The sequence below is a fragment of the Drosophila teissieri genome, chromosome 3L (assembly GCF_016746235.2).
Source record: "Drosophila teissieri strain GT53w chromosome 3L, Prin_Dtei_1.1, whole genome shotgun sequence".
NCBI classification, from domain to species: domain Eukaryota; kingdom Metazoa; phylum Arthropoda; class Insecta; order Diptera; family Drosophilidae; genus Drosophila; species Drosophila teissieri.
Genome location: NC_053031.1, coordinates 13,364,476 through 13,384,803, shown reverse-complemented (window position 1 = coordinate 13,384,803; position 20,328 = coordinate 13,364,476). Strand labels below are relative to the sequence as shown.

At 42.2% G+C, this 20,328-nt stretch overlaps 1 protein-coding gene and 4 non-coding genes across 5 annotated transcripts in view; all 5 read right to left on the bottom strand.

Moving 5' to 3' along the window:
• Window positions 1-847, bottom strand: part of LOC122615634 (protein slit) — a 51,658-nt gene extending 50,811 nt beyond the window's left edge. The window contains exon 1 of the mRNA XM_043790653.1: window positions 715-847. The gene's annotated coding sequence lies outside the window, so the exon portion shown is untranslated. The remainder of the gene's footprint in view (window positions 1-714) is intronic.
• A 15,577-nt stretch (window positions 848-16,424) lies between these two features.
• On the bottom strand, window positions 16,425-16,549 carry Trnal-caa. Its single transcript has 2 exons — window positions 16,512-16,549; window positions 16,425-16,469 (listed from the first exon to the last, which is right to left on the bottom strand). It is a non-coding gene; the product is annotated as a tRNA-Leu (tRNA).
• Window positions 16,550-18,209: 1,660 nt separating this feature from the next.
• Trnap-agg lies at window positions 18,210-18,281 on the bottom strand. Its single transcript has one exon. It is a non-coding gene; the product is annotated as a tRNA-Pro (tRNA).
• An 814-nt stretch (window positions 18,282-19,095) lies between these two features.
• Trnap-agg lies at window positions 19,096-19,167 on the bottom strand. Its single transcript has one exon. It is a non-coding gene; the product is annotated as a tRNA-Pro (tRNA).
• Window positions 19,168-19,429: 262 nt separating this feature from the next.
• Window positions 19,430-19,501, bottom strand: Trnap-agg. The gene has a single exon. It is a non-coding gene; the product is annotated as a tRNA-Pro (tRNA).
• Window positions 19,502-20,328: the final 827 nt, after the last annotated feature.

Sequence of the window (20,328 nt, the reverse complement as noted above, 5' to 3'; positions counted from 1 at the left end):
AAAAGTTCTTTAAGTTTTTCGCTCTAACGAAACCTGTTCCCCAGACAGAAACCCCAAAATGGGACGACGGCTGGGGGGCTGAGGGGGGCTGGGGACCTGGACGGAAACTGCGACCGAGTCTGCGGCCCGAGACATAATTAATGATTTCAAAATTTCACAACGAAAACTCATAAAACTTATCGATCGCACATTGAAACAACAGAGAAGAGGGAAAAGAGAATGTCATGCTGCTGTCAAGGCGTTTTTCGGGCCTTAAAGAGGCTCTCATAAAGTGTAACGGTTTCATCTGATAAGGGCCAACATCAGTTACGAGTTTTTCCTAATTTTAACAGTATTTTCTTAGTAATAGTAAAACATTCCAGTTTATCAGAACTAGAGAGATGTATTGACAGTCTTTTCTTATGAGTGTAAATTTTAGTTTTATAGTTTTCTGACTTGTTTGTTTAGAGATTATTGAATAAAATTAGATTGTTATCAAATCAAATATTACTAAAATACCGTTATCGCACTTTTATATAGCATGCTTTTATATTTCGTCACTAACAACTCGTTTTTTATTAAACACAAATGGTTATTAGTACATGTTTAAGCCTATAGTATTTACGCACCAAATACAAAATATAAATATAACCTACTAATTAAAATAATCGATACCAGTACTAAGCTAAGCAGCACAACAACACACTAGGATTAAGCCCCAAAGGGAGGACTTACCGCGATAATTTTGGCAATTCGGGGCTGGTTCGTTAGCACGCACTGTTGTCAAAACAAAATTGTTGGCCCAAACACAACGTTAACCGAAAGCACAGCTACAAATCTTTGAGATACTATTTGGCGGATAGTCTCCTCCTCGCTTTTTGTTTTCATTGATGAAGCGGCGCGGGCATTTCATTAATTCTGCACACACGTTTCGCCGATGACGACGATTGACGATTGACGATTTGGCTATTTGCGATGACCCGCGTGCCCCGCCCCCAAAAGCAAGTTGCCCGCACAACAACAACAGCTACCACAGCTACAACAGCTACCACAGCTAGAACAGCGACCGATGGCGGTGGTGGGTGGGAGAGGAGGAAGAAGAGAAGGGTGAGAATTTGCACGCGCGAATCTGCTGAGCTGTCTGCTATAGGAAGTAACGGTGCGCTCCACAACGTGTCCAAACACGTTCACGATTTTTTTCGAACTAACGCTGTATTGTATCTGTGTACGCCACGAACTTCAAAAGTCGATTCTCAGCCGCTGTTAAGTGCCGAAGCGAGCTAACAGCGTGCCGTGCACGAAGTAAGTGTGATTGTGTGCAACAGCCGAGGCACGAGCGCACACTTCGGCTTTTTGTGCAAAAATACTCTCGCTGAGCAGGAGAGAGATCTCAGATAACGATTATCTGAGCCGGCAAGTCTCAAGTTGGATTCTCATTGAGTCAGATAACGTGCGGCTGGATGGTTTGGAACCAAGCTAACTGAAATATCAACTCCTTGCAATACAGCATGCAAATGAATGAGATTTTAAAAGATACAAAGTGAGATACTGTTGGTATTATCATCAAAATAAGCTTGACATCTAAAAATTTTAGGACATTCAAAAGATTTTTAAAATTATAATTCCGAAACCTTCAAATCCTCAAGTAAATCTTCAGTGGCTACCAATGCATTAAAGAGCCTAATACAATTGCTTATCAAACCGTAAACAAAAGGAAATCTTGCATTTTCCATTAGTGCTATCTCCCAATTTCCCATCCAATAAGATGTCGTACTTCCGCCGCCCACTGCTAATTAGCCTTCACCGCTTGCATTGACCGGTCCCAATTAGACCTGCCCACAGAGCCTCCAATAAGTTCATTGCTCGCCCAGCACACACCGCATTCTTATCAGATTCGATGCTAAGTAAAATAAATAAATAAAAAAGAACCAACAACAACGACATGAAAATCTGATTTTTTGGGAGCGGTTGCAGCAGATACACCAAGAACGCCTAAAAAGAATGCAAATGCAGCAGTCAAAGATAAACAGAGAGGAAAAGTCAGCTGAGAACCGCTCTTAGATAAAATTCCCAACTAGAGTGGTTTTCCATCAACTTCTCTCTCTCTCTCTCTCGGGAAAACACCCGCGTTATCTGACTCTCTGGCATAGTTCGCCTAAGCGCGGCTAGATGGCGCCTATGTGCTGCCGAAGTGCGAATTGCATTTCAGATGCTTTTTGTTTACCAACGAAAAAGTGGGCGCTGTTTGTGGGTAGAAAGGGCGGGGAGAGGGGCGAGTTGGCGGCAATGCGGTTGCATTCTTGGAAATGTTTGCAAAAACCGTCGCCGGTTTGCTGCTGCCACAAATGCCGCGTAATCAGTTTTTGCGACTACGCCGACGTCACCGGAAGTTGCAACACGTCGCCGTCTACGCACACAAACGTAAAACCCTACATACGGTGCATATGCCGTTAATGCCGCACTGCCACACCCCAGCAATTGCAAATTTCCACCCACTCCACCCCACGACACCGCCTTGCGTGAATTTTCAAAAAAGAAAATCGAGGGGAAAGAAAGTTGGGAACCTTCGGTGGAGTTGAGTTATCGCTCGCATTTCCATTGTCCGCCCCCAACACCCCCCACATTTGCACTCTTTTTGTGAACATGTGTGAACAACTGCAGTCGGCAAACCACCCTTTCGCCTACACTGAGAACATTATTTGACCAATTCTGCAATTTTGTCCTAGGGGTGGAAATTGTAATTCAATGAAGCCTGGAAAATATTTGAAGTTCTTACTACATGACAAAGTAAATTTACCAGTTTTAAATTTAGATTAGATACATATATTATACCATTTTAACTATGTTTTCATAAGTAAATGTTTTTCCACCGATAAGCTTTTCTTTCAATGAAATTCTAGTAATAGATGCATTTAAATGATACAAGAAAATGAGAGGAAAAACTGTGCAGCTAGAAAAGATCAGTACACTGTTAGTAAGAGTAGTTAAGGTTGCAATTGCAGTTTTTGTTTCAGTGTGCTGGCTGCGCACCCCTTGCACCCCCGGGCGGCGATTAATCATGGAAATTCACACAGAAAATATCCATTAGATACGAATTAAGACATAATTGAGAGTACACGTACACGTACACGTACACTCAAGAACCTGCAACGAAAGTACACTGTGGCATGGGGTGGCACGGGGTGGTTTTCCTCCGTGTGCAGCGACATAAATGCGAGAGGCTGCCTCAAGTGCCTGCGACATATTTATTATCCCTGTTCGGGCACAAAAAATGATTATGCGATGAAAATGCCCCGGGCCCGCACTCCCATTAAACTGCCATTGTTCAGCGGCGAACGGATTGCAAAAGGCTTCAGGAGTCGATGGGCAGCGTTGGCTTTAATTACAGTTTGAGTGCCACTGGAGAAGGTCCTTGAAGGCGTTCTTGATACACTGGCGCTCTGCATCTGAGGGATGCACTCCAGCGATCGCACGAGCAAATAGCTTAGAAAGTGAAGCATGCAATTCACACCACTTCACAACACTAAGCTTCAAAAGTGACTGCTAACGAGACATTTTTACAAAGATTATATATGGGTTTTCCTCTTTTGTATTTTGCGTAAGTTTCATCAAAAGGATGCAAATATTTAAAGTTGTAATTATATAAATTGTAATATTCAATTCATTTCGAAGTATAAGTTAGCTAACAAACAAATATGTTCAGGCTATTACTATTAGAGATTTGATATTCAACATGAACTTAATAAGGCAGAAACTTCAATTAGGGTCCAAGAAGCAGGGCAGTGTTGGTTAGTGCCATCTAATGCGAACACCTGTTGGAATGCACTTGGAGCCGAGTACCTGCCACCCCCTCCACCGCCCACATCAATGCCAATTTGTCGCTGCGACAGGTGACAGCTACAAGAATTTGGTAGACGCCAAAAAAAGGCGCACAAAACACGAAACAAAAATGAAAATGAAAACGAAGCTGAAAATGTGGAAAACAAAGCATTTCTGTGTTGTGTATGCCTGCATTACCATGCAGGCAAGAAAATGGCCAACAAGTGAGGCGAACAAGTGTTATATGACAGGTCTCCGACATCCAACTGTGATTTTCGGATTTCAGATTTCGGATTTTCCCCAACAGAATGGCTCGTTGTTCGCTTACAAAAAGCTACGTCTGTTTGCCGCATTGTAATGTGGAATGTAAGTTTTGTATGTTAATTTGATTTCGGTGTCAAATTGGAGTTTTTTCCTTCAACCTTTTGTGTGTTGTGTGTGTTTGTTATTTCCATTTTTTATGGCCTGCACTTGGACTGCGCTTTTATGGCAGCATTGTTGTTGTTCCAGCTGGTAAACCATCGGGTATATGGCATATAACATATAACATATAACATATAGCCATATAGCATATAGTAATTGCTCGACCCGATCCCCCTTCCCCGCAGCAACTTGATCCCCCGCCCGGTGTCAATCCGCTTGGGGTTTCGCTTTTGATTGTGCGCACTTATGTCTTTATCGACAACGCCGCAATAACATAAATAATTTATTACAGCCGACATTGGGCAATTTGTAAATGGCCAAAAGAAGTAGAGATCTCGGCCTGCAGCACACGGCAACCTCAAAGATACTCGACTCGGTGGGCATGTGTATCCGTTGGATATGCACAAGTGTCTCAGTGGTTTTCCAATGCTGCTCGCTACTGATTTGCATTTATAGAGTGCATTTGAGGTAAACGCAATCAATCGAGCGGGGAAAAAAACCAAAATGGATCTGCCAGAGCTCAAAGCACTTTCAAGGACTCTTCGGGTGTTGTGTGCCCTTCAATGATGGCGAATTTAATTGAGCTAGGTTCCATTCCATTCCGTTCACATCACATGTGCGATTATTTGTGTCTTGCGCTGGATTTGCTGGATTCGCCTATTCATTTCGCAAATAAATCGTTTTAATTGCTGTAAATATTTGCATTCGAAATATGCAAAGCAAATGCATCAACTCGTTGAGTCGATGAAGTGCACAGGTCATAAATGTTAAATTCAATATTAGTACTTGGAAACTTTTCTTTGTTTGCGTAGTGCGGGCATTGTTTTGTACCGTGAATATTTATTAAAGAATCTGATATCTTAGTTATTCTCTGAGTTTATGATGGATTTTTAATGTATTTGTTGAACAAATAATAACGCATTTATCACTGCAACATAATTGATGGCCGTCTTACTGATTTTATTTGGCATTTATTTACAATTTTTATTAGTTAGGTAAAATGTAGCCTATTAATCCGGTATTTCCTAATGACCCATTATGTATTACTTAACATAGACGTAATTCAAAAACCTACGATTTCAATTAGCTACCAGGTGAATGAATCTATCCAATTTCGACCTTGAAGTGCGAAATTAAACTCCGTAGAGATGCCGCACCACTTTGTTTATTGCTCCACATCTTTCACCTCTTTCACCTAGTTTTGTGCATGGCATAATCAATTATTTCGAATGGACAGGCCAAAAACAAAGTCATTTATTATGCTGGCCAAAAAAATTTGTCACTATTCTGCACTGGTTGTGTTCGTTGTTGCTGTTGTTGTTGTTGCTGTTGCTTATCAGCCCAGAACCGAGTTTGGGGCCATAATTAATTTGGCCAAACAAGAGCGGCCAGAAGATATACACACAAGCGGCCCCAAACAATGGCAAACAAATTGATTAATGACAGCGTATTAAACAATAATCGAGATAGGCCTCCGGTCAGATCAGAAAAAAAAAGAACAAAAAAAGAAGGAGGAGTTTTCACCGAATCTGCGATGTTGTAGCCCATCGAATTTTGTGCGCCCACGCAGAAACAGAACTTTTTCCTCGGTGCGGCGAAAAAAGTGTTTTTATCGCCATCGTTGGTGGCTAAAAACAATTCATTTAAATAATATCTGAACCACTTTGGCCGAACAGGAGGAAACAAATCATTTTTCATATCCTTCGTGTTCATCGCGCTGCGTCCGCAGAAGCTGGCAAATTAATAATGTGTAATTAATATTTTTCGGGACCACGTCGTGTGCTAAAAGCCGGGTTAAGGGAATTCGGTTGATGGGATCAGCCAATTCTGAAGTATGGCTCTGAGTCATTGAGACATTTTTTTGAAAACAACTTTCTTACTGTCCCAGTTTAAGCGCTACAAATCTTTTAAATATAATTTAAGCATAGATATTTACATTTAAAAAGGTTGCAGGTGTGTGATCCTCGAAGTATTTAATTGTCAAATAAATAAATATATATTTGACATCAAAGTGAAAGGCTTAAATGAATAGTAAACTTTGCGTAAGTCACTTTTAAAAGTGCTTTGAATATTTTTTAGTTAGTCGAACATGCCCATCAATCAACCAAATTCAGCTTTGACTTTTGCTGTCATTTGGCAAAATATTTAATTAGGCCCTGACAAAATGGGGAAGTTAGAAGTGAAAAGAAAGGAAAACTATTTCACTTTCAACGTAACTGAACACAACACAACGTAACGCAACGCAACGCTTAACGTAATAGCCTTTCATGTTTGCTTAGTAACCCACATCAATTCTAATCTCTTGAAGCCGAATACAGTACCCCCGCCCCCTCAACGCCACGCCCCCACCCCAACACTATCACGCTGCCCAGCACTGGCTTACACACACACACACACACTGGCACACAAACAAGGCGGGCGATTTATGGCATGCTTTCACATACTTTCACCTGGGGAATATTCTTCTGTGGTTACTGCAGGGATCCTGCTCCTTTCTTTTCCAAGTGCACTGAGCAAAAATAATAACGCAACCTTACGTTTATGCATAACATATCTGTTAATATAAAAAAATAATAGTTTAATTTTATATTACAAAAATTAATTTTGAAAATATATCAGAAACTATAAAACTATCTTCCTAACCTATTCAATCCCATTTCTCGCAGTGCATCATTGTGCGAGGGTAATATAGTGCACAGTCCGCCCCATTCATGTAGTTTATGGGAGCATATTAATTTTGGCATTGAAATGGGCTCCAAATGCATTCACAATTGTTTTAATGTCGAGTGGCTTTCGTTACTATTCCGACGAGGGCTTGACCAGCTCCGTTGATTTAATGGGACTTTTCAATGGACGGAAGCAAACACTTACATACATATGTGCGATGGCAAATAGCGACAGTAAATTAGAGGAATGGTAAATATTTGCTCGTTACTTGGGCAGTATAATTTCCAATCACCTTTAGTTTTCAATTAACAATGATATAACTATCGGCTTATTTACCTGCTCATTTCGTGTTTATATTTGTGGAAGTTATAATGCCCCACATTTTTGGCAATCATTTTAAAGTACACCCTTACATTTTGGAAAACATTGTTCCTGGTTTGTTTAAACTGCAGAACGACAGCACCTGCTGCCCCGAAAAGTTCTCGATTCCCAACTTGTAGGGAACTTTTATGCGATCCCGTGCTCTGCGTCGAGTGCATTCCATATGGATTAGCCGGAAACGCCTGACAATCTTTATACTTTTGTCATTAGCAAGCTTCTTTTTTACGGCAGTTTTAAATCCTTCCCCTTTGCCATGAAACTTTCCCATATGAAACTATTAGAACTAAAAGATTGCCTTTGCTGTGCAAACTTTAATTTCTAAATCATAACTTTTTTCTGCCCTACTTTGGCTGAGAGTTTTTAAAGGGCTGACTGCTCCCCAGTCAGATTTGGGGGATGTGGGGAGGCTTCTAACAGATGGGGAGCCATCATATATGTACTTTGGTTGTGGGAAGAGGGGTGCCTTTCCCTCCTGCAACTTGCACTAACTCACAATCTACTCGGCATGGAAGAGGAAAGCTATTTACACCCTATAAAAAGGGCCTTCAAATTGCACTAGAATTTAATGTGAAAAAAGGTTTTTAAATTGGAAAAATATTGCAAAATTGTTGTAAAAGAAATCACATTCAATAGGTAAGTTAAATATATAATAGAAATATATTTTATAAAAAATAATGTATAAATACTTAAATATATACCTACCTAAAAATTATTTAGAAAATAATTGGAGATGAAGAAACACCTATGATCTTGTAATGTTTCTTAGCCGCAAGGAAAACATTTTAATTTTAATACTTAGATACAACAAATTGCAATCTTTGCTTCTACTGCATAAGTAGTTTATGCAATTTCGCATAATTTTGAGATACTTTTTGAGTAAGGTACCGTGCCGCACTGTGCAGCCTTCTTGCTCTAAGTAAGTTTCTGTTTTATTATATTTGGGTCAAAGTTTTTAATAGTTTGCCATGCTCTTGCCGGTGAGTGCCCCCCGCAAACCTCTTCTCCCTCCTCCCCGCAAAGAAGACTTTATGGATGGCCCGAGTCTGACCTCCGCTGCCCCCACAGAAGACACGTGTTTGCACGTGCTACTCTCCTGCGAGCTGGCCAGATAATGGAAAAGATTTGTTTATAAGAAATTTAAATGCTGGCAGCTTCACTTCTTCGTACGGATGTACAGAGAAGGCTGAGCCCATGTTTAATTCAATTTTGGGCAGCTTTTATTGACCCACCTACATGGCAAATCAATTACAAAGAAGTGCCCCAAAAACTATTTCCACTCAGCGAAAAGCGGATCAGATTCGTCAATTTGTTTGCCAAGTGCAAGCTACACATGGTATAAGCTCTTTTTTATATGAGATTTGTTCCCAGTGCAGGCTCAGTTTCAGATCGAAGTTCACTGGCTTGGCTTCAAGTGCTTCTAATTGCAATGGAACCGCACGAAATGTCAACGCTTTTGGCATATTTCTGTTGGCCTGGTTGTTGGCCGCAGGTGCCTTTATCCCCCCACCCCCCCAAACTCTGCCACTCCATGTGGCTAACCTAGAAAAAGGAGGCTAAGGCAAAAAACCTCGGCTGACTGGAGTCTTTTTGGCCACGTACTCCATTCAGGTTTCTTTTTCGGTTTTTCGGCTTTTCGTTTGTGAAAGGCATTGAAAAAACGAGCGAAAAAAAGTATCTACTGGATGTCGCTTGGAGATTAGTTACACTTGTGCTCCATTTAAATGGCAAAGCGACTAAATTATGCGAAGTTCTTTTTTGTGCTTTCGGCTTTTTGTCTTTGGGTTTTGGGTTTTGGGAAAGTGAAAGACCAAGAGCACACAAAATAATTGCAATCAAAGCCGCCCTTTCCCTGGGTGAATGTCGGATGTTGAATGTTGCTTGTTGCTTGTTGTTTGTTGCTTGTTGAATTTTGAATGTTGAATGTGCCTCGATCTAGGACCGGCGAAAGTTGGACTGCATGTGGACGGCAATTTTCTGGGTGGGTCAGTCGTTCGATGGGAGGGTATGGCGAATTTTAATGCGGTTCAATGAAAATGGCAAATTTCAAAGGAGCCAGCCGCTCGAAAGCCTCGAAATAACTCGAATGCCGAAATGGAAAGGTTGTGATTGTAAGCTACAAAAATAAATGGGAAAAATAGGACAGTGTAGATACATTACAGAATGCTTGAAACATTCTTACTATGTCTGGATATTTAATGGGCACAAAGCCATAAGAACATATTTTATTTATAATGTATGCATCACATTTAATATCTCTGTTCTTTGCAATACTTATTATGCAGATTTATGAAGGGCGCCTTAGTGCGACTACGTCACACTATCTATGCTCCGCTTGCCAAGGAATCCTTTACATATAAAAGGGATATACTCCTTTTCCTACCGATTTTACATAACTAGCTATCACTTCTCTGGTCTCAGTACACCATAATTTAATTTACGACGAATCCAACCAGCCAGCCGTTCACAAGTCTTGGGGCTTGCCTGGGCTTTATAGTTTCGTTTTGGATCAGCGCTTGGAACATGCTTCATTAACATATCTGCATATTTTGCCATTGTCTCCACTGCCATCGAGAACTGGAAGTATCGACGGATATTGGCAATCTCGAGGCACACGTGCGTTCAGCTGGGCTCACATCAAAGCTCGGATGGGAAACGCTGCTAATGGCAACCGTTTCATAAACTTTTGATGTGAGAGGAGACCTTTTGGCTGGCTTTTTGCTGGCTCTTTGCTGTTTTATCTTAAAGCTCAAACTCATTAAAATACCAGAAGTAACGAAACGAAATCAAAAAGATAAACCCGCACGCCAAAGACTTTTGGTTCCTGGAAGTGGCAAAGGCAATGGCAGTGGCAGAAGGGAAGCAGCATAAAAAAGCAAGAGAAAAAACGGCTCCCACAGAGGCGCATTTTCATTTTCGTCTTAAGGAATGCCACTTCTCGTGTCTGTCCCCTGATTTTCCCGGCTTCCCACCTCCCCACACACTTTTGGCGGCATTGATTACAGCGATGCCGAGTGAAGGAATGGCAAACAAATTATTACAAGTGCAGTTGGAAAGTATGTGGCGGCCACTTATCAACATGATCAACAACAAATACCTGGACACGGCTGAGTGCCAGCGGTTCGCTTCTGCGAGGGCATCCTATTGACAGCACCCTAGGCATTTTTCGAGAGCCCTAAGGGGTCGCCTAGCAGATACCTCCAAGTGCTGGTTGATCATAGAAATGTAGGGGTTAAGGGGTATTATATGTTATATTAGAGGAGTAAGTACAAAGCACCTTCAATTGAGTGATATGTGGAACTACCTTTCAAGCCCTTTATTCCAGGGTACCATGCCCGCAAAAAGCGAACCCCAAGAGGTCCGGACCCAAAGACATCCCAGAGCCATAGCTTCGAATGACAGCGGCGTAGACGAAGACGTCGCCTCCGATTCTGGGATCCCGACAAGCGCTGAAAGACCGACTGTGGGGTCTCCGGAGCTGGGCTAAGCCAAACCAGAAGTGAGCTGTTGTCCAGGGCTGGGATTGAGATTGGGAACCTTGTCGTTCAAGCTGGGGAATTGCGAAAGGGAAAAGATCTACTACTCGAAGTAGGCAGGGATATGGAAGGGGAAGGAGGGAGGAAGTTAGACCCAGTGGCTCCCATCCTGTGGCCGTTCCATTGCCGCTCTGTCAAATGTTTGGCTTAATGATGGCATTGATGGATGGATCACACGTAAGCGACAGTCATTTAGTAATTTATCTCGGGCCATTTCAAATTAATAGACTCGGCTCTTCAGGAAGCGCTGCTGCAGCCTTTGATTTTGCGATTTTTATCTCACATTAGAAATTATGTGCGATTTTTTCCCTCGCTGTTTTGTTTTGTCAAATTACATCAATTTATGAGCGGGGAACTTTCGACTTTTGACTGTGAGAGTGCAGCTAATTAAGGCAGCTAGCTGCCTGCCACTTGATGGTTGTGTGCCGCTTTCTTAGCTGCAGTTTCAAGCTCGATTAAGTATTCAATTAGGCGCAGTTTAGTTAATTGGACGCCTGACTCTTCATCCACATGCAGATCGAGTTGGAAAAAGGGCCAAACGATCTCGTGTCATGTGTGCAACGACACTTGTTCGACGAGGGTCGGTGACCTCAGAAGGGCAGGGGTGTGTAGGTTACGGGTCAAGGCCCTTAGCAGTGAGGGAAAATAAAGCAGGGAGCATTGCTGATCTGTGCCCAATCATAGCTGAAGAACTTTGGTATCAAATGGTGCTTTGATCTTGAAAGTTATGCCTGTTTCGGTTATAGTATAATGCTCTGCAAATACTTTTATAATTTCCCTGTTGCCTTACGCGAATTCCTGGGAGCTCCATCAATGTTCAACCCAAAAATATTTCCACAAACATAGAAAAAATGCCTGCCATGCTTCGGCCATGCCACAAAACTCGAAGAAATAGAGCGCGCAGCATATGAAAAAATTGGCGCTGACACTGACAAGTCGTGTGAAGCACACCTGCAACAAGAGTCAAGCGCCAAGCGACGGATTTCGAGATTTCGAGATTCCGAGAGACCGCAATCCAAAAACCAGATCGGTGAAGGGAAACGCAGGTGGGGGAATGGGGGAATGGGGAATTGCGGCTTGAGGCATGGCATTGCATTCGGGACACCGAAACATGTTGCAAAATGCAGCTCAGCTGTGCGTCGTGGCCTTAAAACTGGTGCAACACATTGGCCTCCTCCGCCGACTCGAAAAAATCCCCCGACATGTGTACCTCCCCCCTTCCCTGGCAGCTGGCAGAGCGCCAAACTAGCCGACTTGAAGTAGCAAAAGGGGTCTTCGCCATTCGCCATCCGCTGGGGATCCAATAGGAAAAAAAAAGTGAGTAACAGGTGGTCTAAGGAACCATGGAATACCCTTTAGAGCTTTGCAATAATCGTTTTAGAAAGGATAATCGTTGCAGAATAAGCTTAACAACTTGAAAAGCCGGATAAATCATTTAAATCTGGCAGATATCATTTATAAAGTCTTATTATTTTAAAGAATCCAAGTTGCTTTCTTAAAAATTAATGAAATATTATTAAGTTTAAATTATAATATTATTAAGTTTAAAGGCGTAATTCAAATGCTTTGAGAAGGAATTGTGATACCCTATTCGTGAGTACCACCGCCAAATGGGAAAAACAAATGTTGCACCGCTTGATTTTCTTGCCGGGGGCCTTTCGCTACTTGAGCACACACACGCGTAAGTGGAACGAGGGCGGCTGCAGCAGTGGCAGTAGTGGCAGCTCCCCCCTGCCCCTTGAAGGAGGAGGTGAGGAGGGGCATTGTCCTTAGCCCCACCGCAGGCTGAAAAGCGGAGCGTGCACAACAACAATCGGCAGCGAGACGCCGCAAGAAGGCGGAAAAGAGAGAAGAGAGGGTAATAGACAGGGACTTGGACTTGATTGTAACAATGTTGCACACTCAAGATGCGCCAGGTATTCGGCTGAGGCGATAATGTGGCAAGGATAACAAGGCATTCGGACGGCGGAGTGCTGCACTCGCAAATTAAACCCGCATTCGAAGGCAACTTTTATTAAAGATCAATTAAAAAACTTGTATGCAGATAAAATGCATTTAAAGCGGCAAATATATATTAGTTTTACCAAAGCACATACATAATTTAAACGCAGGTTGTTGAATGAGCAGCACACTAATATGACAGGAAGCAATATGAAGTTACAGTTCCAATGATTTTGCAACATATTGAATTTGTATTTCTTAATGTGCTTAACAATGTGCTTCCACATGCGTATTTCTCTCTGTGTACAAGTGGCAAATAAGGCAGGTTGTAAGGGCTGCCTTGTTATCGGGCAGCTCCTGGCTCGCTCCCCTCGACTGCCTCGAAGTGCGTAATGCGCTCATTACGTGCCGGCATCAACATGGCATCCACATGCCACACCGGTGGCGACTCCGACTCCACCTCCAACTCCGACTCAGATCCCAACACCATGGCTGAACTATTCCATCAGCACTAGCTTGCAGCCCCACTCCTTGGCTTTCAATTCGGTTTTCGGGCTTTGTCCCAGCTGGAACATGGCAATGTCATGCCAATTGCATGCCTTTCCCATCGCCGCCTTCTCTGAAAAGTTTTTCGAGGATTGGCGATTGGGGATGGGGATTGGGTGAATCTGTGAATTGGTGAAACGGGGAATCTGGGATGACCAGTCGGGCGACGTCTGGGAGTCAGCCAGTCAGCAGCTAATTAGAGAACCGCCTTTTGTGCCGGGTGATAAGGCAAAAATTGGAACTGGTGGCAAGATTGCGGGCTGGCTTTGATTCATTCCCCGACCGAATGCTTTGGCATGGCAAAATCGTGTCTGGCAAATTGATGAAATTGTCAGCGATTTGGCTGGGATGGGGAAATGGCCAAGGGTTTTAGGTGAATCGATGGGGCTGCGTTTAATTGGATAAATAACGAATAATTGGATTTGCCACTGATATGGAAAGAGATAAACTCGATTTTAAAAATGTTGAGCACAGAGATGTCGAACTGCTAGTAACGAATTATTGAATTAAACTTATATATTTTCTCAAATCTTTCAACTCAGCTGATGAAGGATCCTTTGAAACCACAAAGCTCTAGATGACCCTTGCAACTGACACTTGCAACCCATCGCCCATTACTTAACCTTGCAAAAAGTTCATCAACCCAAACCGCAACAGCTACAATTCAGTTGAGTGGCGTTTAAGTCGGGGCAGCAAAAGCAGCAAAATTAGCAAAAATAGTGATGAGTGGGTATCGGCTTTCCAACTTTTTAAAGTGCTGCATATAAAAAGCGCTGAAATTGTGTATCTGCGTATCCGAAGAGGGAGCTCTCTTCATGGGCAGCCCAGACGAGTGCAACAACATCGGCAACAGCAGCGCATCAAAGTTAATGATGCAGTGCAAACCGCTAAATACCCGAACTGCAACTGCACCTCCTCTCACCTGTTATTCCGCTCTGTATCATGGCCTTCGAATTGAGGTGCGAGGCAGGTGTTTTTGGCCCTGTGATGTTTTTCGACGACTACGGACACGTGCGACGATGTCCGGCGGTCGATGGAAGCGGAACAAAAGGCAAAAGGCTTGCGGTCGCTGGCCGTTGGTAACATGCCGCCGGTCATGTCGGTTATGGCCGTTGCTGTACTGCGGTCGTTGTCAACGAAAGTCCACATGTCACAGGGGACTTAGTTGCAACAACGGCTCAAAAGAGACAAAATCAATTTCCCTGCCCAGTTAACCAAGCAACAACAACAACACGAGTCACATTTAAAACGGATTTGTAACGCCAACCAATTATTCACGCTACGAAGAAAAAAGATGAAAAGAAGCCAACTGCAGGTGGCGAACAAAAAATTCAGAAGGTAAGTGCATTTGTTAAATGGGAAGTTCGGCATACCCTCTTAAAAAAGACAATTCGAAGCGATTGCAGAAGAAATATACAGAATATATAGGAATTTTATACCACCAGCTAAATGCTTCTTAAGTTCTAAAGTTGCTGATAGAATTAATCGATTGTAATACTGTTAGTTCTGTTGAAATTGCTTTAAAAATCCTAGTGCCCATCGAAAGGGTACTTCCACATCCAAGGCCAATAAGTGGAACAGGAAAAGTCGAGCGCAGAAACGACAGAACGCGTAGGCGACGCTGAAGATGTAGATTACAGGGCTAGAACGGAGGAGAAGCTGGAACACTTGGCCAGAAGAGAAGAAGGAGAAAACTGGAAAAGGAACGACGCAGGCTAGGAAGTGGGCTAACTCAATTGGTCTCTTGGCAAACGCATTATGGGTCACTAAGCCGCACGGCCATTGTCAGACGTTGGCTTTGTCACTTCCCACTTCCCACTCTTTCTGTATCCTCCGCCTGGTTTCTCCTCCCTGCCCCTTAACAAGTGCATTCCGCGATTGACATGCAACACGCGTTCGGCCGCCCACTTTCCGGACTTTCGGGGGGGCGCTGCGGCGTCTGGGGGCGTGGCACGCACCGTTGTCGCTTGGCTTAGTTTATAAAACTTGTTATCGCCGAGGGAGAATGAAAAAACATTTTTTCTCTGCCATTCTCAATGGAACACTTGAGAAAATATTTAAATGTTTTTATGAAAATGCAGTATATGTACATGTAAAGCATTATATTCGCGTTTCATAGATAGTATAGTAGGCTTCCTAAAGATGCTCATATTAGCTTTCACACTTACGCATAAATGAAAAAATTATTTTAGGTATATATATTATATCTTAAAATTATATTAAAAATTCTTGGGATTTTATAACTAACACAGTGCATTTTTCTCAGTGCAACTGTCTCTGTCTTTGAAGCTGTGTAATTGAAATTACGTGACACTTTGCATATGCACTGGATTTAAATCGAGTTTCCAGTTGGCCATCAAAGACAGGAGGCGGGGGGGTGAGTGCGGAGGGGCACAGTGGTGCCTGCCTATTGTGGCACGCGTGGCTTACGGTTCGGATTCCCCGTTGTTCGATGTTGTCTGTGGCTGCGAAAGTAAAATGCATCGGACCCACGTAGGCGACGGCCCAGAACTTTGACAAGTGCATTCAAGTGCAGTCGGCGGGCAGGGGAAATTAAGGGCATGAAAACCGAGGAGGGAGGCCCGAACACGTGTTGGAAAAATCATAAAGAAATATATAAAAACGAAAACCTAATTAGACGCAGACATGCTGCGGGGGAGTAAGATGGGGACTCAATGCAAGGCGGGGTTTATGAGGTGCGGACTCAGACTTAGGGCTTAGTGGGGATATCCAAAGACAGCTGAATTAAATCAGGCGAAGAGCACTTGAACTAAGGATGAATCAATTTGTAGGAGAGGGGATAGTACAAAATGGGGAACCAGACATAATTGTCTATATAATCCAAAAGAATGGAGCAGAAGAGGCCATTTAAAGCAAAGAACGAGGGAAATTGCTGCTCTAATGAGTATGGAAATGTTTTACGACTTTTGTGTATTTAAATTTATGAAAGGGAATAGAAATGCCAGCACTTTTAATAATAATATTTTGTTAGTTAATTCGAAACTGCTCGTTAAATTAGAATGGTTATATTTAGTTTCAATTAAATTAAGCGGAGTAGTTGCGTATTTTGATTACTGGCATATCAACTTACTTGTTTAGGAATTAAGCAAAATGTGAAATTTTCGAAAAATAATTTGTCAGAAGTGGGATTCGAACCCACGCCCTCAGAGAGGACCAGAACGCTCAACCGAACCCTGCTGCGAAGGGTAAGAGACTTTCGCTCTTGAGTCTGGCGCCTTAGACCGCTCGGCCATCCTGACATTGGCAATCATGCGTCCATTTATCCTGTTGAACTGCGGGCTATTTATAGAACAGCAATTAGATAAGCCATGATGAGTGAGTGAGTAACGTTGGCATTACAACCAACAAAAATATTATCAAATGCGGGGAAATGGGAAATAGGAAATGGAAAATGGAAATGCCATCCACACATTGGGCCAAAAAAGGTGATAAAAGCTGGGCGGCATCTGGTGTTTGTGCTGGTGTCACTGTTGCCGGTTGCTATGTGGTTAAGTGCTGCAGTTGCCATTTCACGCTCGGCTAAATCGCTGCTAAATCGTAACCTGAGCACCGTTTCCGGCAGGGCAATCAAAACCGAATCGAGCCTTGTCCTCTTTTGCCCGGGGGCCTCATCATAAAAATCACCCAAACCGCAGCCCAGCAACAACAAAAAACCACACTCGACAAACTCGTGCACATGAAGAAAAGACTGCAATGAAATTGAGAATATTATTTTACTTAAAAATATGTTAAGTGCAAGAACAAAGCAGTTTTAAATGTAAGGCAGTATCCGTATTGATTGTGGCTTAACTTTTCACTTTTTCCCTATATTGAGCCCTAATTTCTCTCAGTGCACACACCCAATATACACACACTCGATTGATGCGCCACGAGTTCAAGTCAATTGCAGAGCCCGCTGGCTGCGGCTAAGGAGTGAAGCGAGTTGTTCCTCTTTGTCGCCGGGTGCTGAAACCACAGACTTTATTCAGCCCCTCGCCATCTGCTGTGATGTACGTATTTGTCAGTAAAACATCATATAAGAGTTGAAACTTTTAAGTGAACGTCACGAATACGAAAATACCGATTAATTGAAAAAGGTGTATAGTTATCACAGCATTCTATGGGGTAGTGCTTACTAAATAAGTATAATCTACTACTCTGTATTTTGCATCTTAATATTAATTCGTACATTTTTTGTTGTCAATAATAATAATAATAATAATAAATAATTATTAATAATAATTAATAAACTCATTTCAAGTAATAATCAAGCTACAGGCATTTACTGACACAGCTTATTATGAGACGATTTTAGTGTTCGACTACTTTTTGAAACATTAACCCGAGCACTTGACCTCTTCTGCACAATGGGTATCTGGATATCTCAATATGGATTACGAAAAGTATCTCCTCATGCGGAGGCAGGCTATCAACTGCAGGCTTCTTGGGGCAGGGGGACGAGAGATGGGAGAGGGGGAGGGGGAGAGGATTGGGGCAGACGCCGGCTTCGAAATCGAAATCGGAATCGACAACCAGACACTTCAAACGCATGCAAAACGCATCGAAACAATGAGATTTACGTGCTTCCAGCTGTTATGGACTGCAATCGGATACATGGTACGCGAATGAGAAGGGGCCGGGCTGAGTGCCATATTATTACAATGCAAAGAGATCTGGCCCAGTCAAAACCCCTCGAGCGCCGGGGGGCGCAAATGGATTTCGGGTAATGACAGCCATGAGCTCTTGGTCTGCCGGTGTCTGCTTGGTCAGCCAAGCCGAAAAGTTTGTTGTGTTAATTTCCAATGCATAAAATTCGTTCGCCGGCCACTGGCAGTCTGTACACGGAGAAAAGTGCGCTACCACATACAAGAATTTCATTCAATTTCGTAGTGCAATTACCAAAAAAAGGTAAACGATATTGGGCTCGTCCGGGATTTGAACCCGGGACCTCCCGCACCCTAAGCGGAAATCATACCCCTAGACCAACGAGCCAGGTGAATATCGGCCGCCAAACTACTGTTTATCAAGGAAATGTTCGAAATTCGATTTTCGCTGTGGGACTGGTTAAAATGTGAGTTGCATGTGGCTGTGAACTAATAGCTTTTGTCTTCAAACGGGTTTACTGTATAATGATTTCATTGCAAGGTTAGTTTTCAAATACTGACATTTCCAAAAAGATATTTCCCGTGTCAAGTAATAATTGTCTTTAAAGTAATCTTAAATAAAAAAGATTTTTAATATTTAACATTTTCCCCCTAAAGCCTTAAAATTATTTAAAACTTTTAGTGTATCTCGCACCCTTTTCCAAAGGTCATCGGTATTCCATTGAGTGCTGAAAGAGTCGCAGACACATGCATTTAATGCTTCAGTCTGCAATTTCTGTGGCTCCCGTCTGACAATCCGTCTACTGCATTGTGTTCTCTCCTTCTCGAATGAAACTGTAATCGAGCCGACTCGGCTTACCTTTCAACCAATTTGGTCTGAACCGAGTAATTGTTATTATTTAAAGGATCGAATATCATTGCAGTCTCGATGACTTTGAAAAAAGGGCAAGCCTTAAACAAGTTGTAGCAATTCCAAATAAAGAACTTTAAACATTCGATATTATATATTTATTTTTGAAATGTTAAATCTATAAAATTCATTTAGTTCGTTCTCTAGTTCGTTAACTAAATATAATTTTTCTTAGCCAATACACAGTGATGCATTTCTTCATAAATTATGATAAAAATAGTAAGCTTTTATTGTGATAAAATTAACATTTAACAAATTTTTCTATATTACGCAAAAAAATACTAATTTTCTTGGGCTCGTCCGGGATTTGAACCCGGGACCTCCCGCACCCTAAGCGGAAATCATACCCCTAGACCAACGAGCCAGTTGAAAATCAGAGGCAAAACTAGTCTTTATCAATTTTAGAAAACAAACTAAAACAATATAATCAAGTTTATTTTGAAACATTATCTAATTTGCATAAACATAAATAAATGCTCAATATAAAAAGTGACCTTAATATTTACACCGACACCTTCATAAAACTTAGCTAGCAATCAAACTGAATAATGGATCACACCAATTTATATAAACAAGGTAATTAAAATATAAGTAAACTAAAACTTTGCAAAATATTTACTGCACTTGGGCTCGTCCGGGATTTGAACCCGGGACCTCCCGCACCCTAAGCGGAAATCATACCCCTAGACCAACGAGCCAGTTGAACACCGACCGCGAAAGTACTTTTTATAAATGGAATGTTCGAAATTCGATTTCGAGCTGAATAGTGTCCAAAACGTGATATGCATGCGGTCTTAAGTTAAAAAGCGAAAGTTTTGTTACTTAAACTGGTTTAGTGTATAATGTCGAGTTTAGGAGGGCTCATTAATGGCCCCTCACAAATCCCCTATTGTCACTCAGTTTATAGTGGCTTTTAGCTGGCCATAAATGTACTCAATTAACTGTTAATAGCTCGTGTTACCCTCCTCGCCGATTTACTAGAAACCCTTGCCTCAATGCACTTTATCCAACATATGCCCAAGTACATTTTCACTGATTGCTTATGGACATATGGTGGTGGACCCTGAATAAATCCGCCAACGGGTCAGGGACTGGACTTGCAAATCTCTCTGGGTTTCTGGGAGATTAGATCGTTTTCGGGGTTGGGTTTGTTGCCTTCTGTCACTGATTGTAATCGCACGAACCGCGGGCTCGTTAACATTATTTGTTGTGGTCTCTACTCACAAAGTGCATTGGTCTTTTATTTTTTACGGATAGCTGTTGCTTTTTTTTTGTTTTTAACAGGGGTGACCCGCATTGATTTTTGGGAGATTTCTCCGTCTTTTGCAGCCCTTTAAAGTTTTCAATTTGTACCTTGAGAACCACCCTGAATGGATTGGATCTCCGGCAAATATTTGCCAAAATGCTTAGGCAACATCAAAAGCCTCTTCTCGTTATCCTTATATGGTCAAAAACACACTCGCAAACAGCAACAGCAACCAGCGATGGAAGCAACTTTCGGTGGCAACTGTGGCAAGGTACGTGA